Raw genomic sequence first — 3,494 nt, forward strand, 5'->3', positions numbered from 1 at the left:
GTCGGCTAGCGGTGCCTACACCACGCTCAGGACAATCCAGACTCTTCTAATGCATCGTTCCACAAATGTGGAATGACCTTCCGAGCACTACCAGAACTGCGGCTTCATTTTCAATTTTCAAGAAACTCCTGAAGACCCTGCTCTTCAGAGAGCATCTTCTAAACTAGCACCCTCCCTGCACCTGTCCCCCCCCCCCCCCTCTCTACCGTCCACTCCTTGTTCCCTACTCTCCATGACTGATGTCAATGTTGTTGTTGTTACTATTGTTGTTAGCCTCAAGGGCAACATGCCGATTATCACTTGTAAGTCGCTTTGGACAAAAGCGTCTGCTAAATACATAAACATAAACATCTGATGATGTAGTTCATAAAAAAGTGCATTTGACCTCTGACATCTGCATTATTACTGAGATGCAGATGGTCACATTCTGTGATAGCCACTATCATATTATGTGACCTTGGTCCGAGCCACATAACTTCCTCAAAGCTTACATAGTTTATGGTTTTAACGTAGCATCTTCTTCTTTTATGCCAATTCAGGATGTACAGACGCGACAAAACGCAACACTGCCCCCTGGGGTCACAAATTGTGACGGATCGCAGAGTTTGGTGTGACACCGGCACAGCTCCATGAGCCGCTCCTGTCACTGCGTCTCGTTTTTGGCGCTATTTCAACCAAAGTTGAATCACTCCAACATGCGCTCATGAGCACCCATGGGCCGTGGTTCCGCTGGAACGCGTCTGTAACGGACGCACTCTGAAGTCCAGATCTTCAGCGTGCTGTAAACAGAGTGACGCGTTGAGAAAGCTGTCCCAGTGTGCTAATATAACATAATAATGATGCTATAATGCTCAGAGGTCACTGGTAACAGCAGAAAGAAATCCACTCTCCCTTCATCAGTGGAGACTTCCTTTAAAAGAGGGATTAGAAATGGAAGCAAAACACCTGGAGGCAGAAAAATGTGACGGAGCTGACCAAACCCTAACCCTGACTTAATCTTTAACCCTTTATGGAGCCAGCATCTATGTTTAGACACTTCCACATACATCATAAAAGACTGACTGTTAGAATTATCCTTTCCCCTTCTTTCAGCCTTCATCTGCTCCCAGATGTCAGGTACTGGGTTTGTGGGTTCACATTTCCTCTTCACAGGTTGTTGGAGGGCTAGGGAGACTCATAAGGAGACTCCATCCAGCTAATTACCTCGGCTGCAGAGTCACCCTTCTCACCTGCAGCCCATCATGTAATTAGACGGGAGGAATAAAGGAGCCAGTGAACCAGCCACTCAGCGCCAGATTGTTTGCCTTAGTGGTAACGTCCAGCCACCTGAATCTGTTCCTGTTTTATTCTAGTCTGTTCCCTGAAACCTCTGTCTGTCATCACAGGATTCCTAGAACCCGTTCTGGATTACACCTTTGTGTGGAAGTCTCATACCAGCCTCTGCAGCTCCCGGATCTCCTGAACCACGGCTGAATCCTCCCTGGCTCTGTTCTCCTCCCGTGCGTCTCCTGTTCACCCTCCAACAACCCGCCTCACTTCTCCGAACCTCCACATCTACCCACAGCCCCGGTACCGGCTCACCTCTCCCACGCTCCGCTACAACCAAATCTCAGTAAGAACTCTCCCCACTATCTACATAAATATCTCCCCGTCCCGATCATCATTTCATGTGTTATTTCTTCCAGTGATCCAATCTCTAGCTCCGGAACCAGCCCATCCCTGCCAGCCTCCGCTCACCTCTAATAAACTATTTTTTACAACATCTCCTGGTCTCTTGAGAGTCATCTTGTATGTGGGTCAAATATCTAAATAAAGAAAAAACCATGACACCAGAAGCTTCTTTAAATGGCACAGACTGCTTCAATCATCTTTGAGTCAAACATTATTACTTTACATTAATATTATTGTATTGTTGTTGTTGTGACATTGTACTTGAAGCCTTCTTGGCCCAAATGAATCAAAATGCAAAAATAAAATAGTCTGCTTTTATCTAGTTGTAGAAGTTAAAGGGTTAAACAGGATCTATAATAGCTTGTCAGGCTGGACTTAAGTCCGTTTCATTTTACAGATTACATGAAGCAACATTCTGCTGCTTATTTTTTAAACAGCTGATTTAGTTTTTTGGGGTTGCTGTAAAATGTTTAATAAAGACTTCCTGTAATGTAAGAAAAAGCCTCCTGAAATGAGAACACAGCAGCCTTCATCTTAAATAACCGTCAACGGGGAACTTAAGCGCCCCGGACAACAAATTGCTCAGCTGATTTGGTCCTGGAGGTTGTGGATAATCCTGCGTGATTTAAGGCTCCCATCTTTGAACAACTTAATGCCTGACCTGGAGAATAGAAGTTAATGGGGAACACGTTGGCTGGAGGTCCACATGGAGGTGTGTGTGTATGTGTGTGTGTGTGTATGTGTGTGTGTGTGTGTAAAATGAGATTCCCTGATGTCTGCTGCAAACAGAATGAACACAAAACCAGCTAATTATCCACGTTTCTAAGCAACGAATCAAACTACATGCAGGTGAAGCGGCAGTTTCAATCAAGCTGCATAAATGCAAAGTAATAATAGATTTTCATAAGCAATTTTTCACATATGATATGTTACTGTATAAAATAAATGCGGGATGAGTTTTACTATTAGATTCATAAATATCGCTAACAGTCTAGTTTGCAGTGATAAGAGTTTATTAATCAATAAATAACTAATTAGAGCTAAAGTATAAAAATTTACATTTTTTTACTTCATGAATGAACAAAAGTCTAATCCAAGGTGATATTATTTATTAGTTCAGATGAAGTGGGTGGGACTTAAAACATATACTGAAACCAACCACTAAACAACGCTTGTTTATTTATTTATTTATTTAGTTTTCCTTGTTGATTTTGTTCATATAAACGTTTCAGGAGACAAAGACACACACACACACACACTCACTCTCTCTCTCTCTCTCTCTCTCTCTCTCTCTCTCTCTCTCTCTCTCTCTCTCTCTCTCTCTCTATCATTATAAATAACGAACGCATTGAATGTGTCCCCCATCAGACTCCTGGGACCCATCTTTTCCATCCTCACTTGGTCTGCCAGCACTAGGGCCATAGTGAAGAAAGCCCAGCAGCTGCACTTCTTCCACATTCTGAGGAGATATGGCGTGGACCGGAAGCTGAGGCTGGCTTTCTATAGATGCTGAGTAGAAAGTATTGTCACATACTCAGTGTGTGTGTGTGTGTGTGTGTGTGTGTGTGTGTGTGTGTGTGTGTGTGTGTGTGTGTGTGTGTGTGTGTGTGTGTGTGTGTGTGTGTGTGTGTGTGTGTGTGTGTGTGTGTGTGTGTGTGCGTGTGCGTGTGTGTGTGTGTGTGTGTGGTATACAGGCTCTACAGAAGAAAACAAGACGGCTGTGCAGAAGGTCATAAACAGTCTAGAAAATCATCAGACAGCCCCTGCCCTCCTTGAAAGACATCACGAGATCCAACTGCCGGAAGAAGACCAAAATGATACTT

General features: G+C 43.7%; 1 long non-coding RNA gene across 1 annotated transcript; it reads left to right on the forward strand.

The window, feature by feature from the left end:
• Window positions 1–1,117: 1,117 nt before the first annotated feature.
• On the forward strand, window positions 1,118–1,762 carry LOC129164203 (uncharacterized). The gene is made up of 2 exons (XR_008563805.1): window positions 1,118–1,612; window positions 1,686–1,762. It is a non-coding gene; the product is annotated as an uncharacterized lncRNA (long non-coding RNA).
• The last annotated feature ends 1,732 nt before the right edge of the window (window positions 1,763–3,494 follow it).

The sequence above is a fragment of the Nothobranchius furzeri genome, chromosome 4, assembly GCF_043380555.1.
Source record: "Nothobranchius furzeri strain GRZ-AD chromosome 4, NfurGRZ-RIMD1, whole genome shotgun sequence".
Taxonomy (NCBI): Eukaryota; Metazoa; Chordata; class Actinopteri; order Cyprinodontiformes; family Nothobranchiidae; genus Nothobranchius; species Nothobranchius furzeri.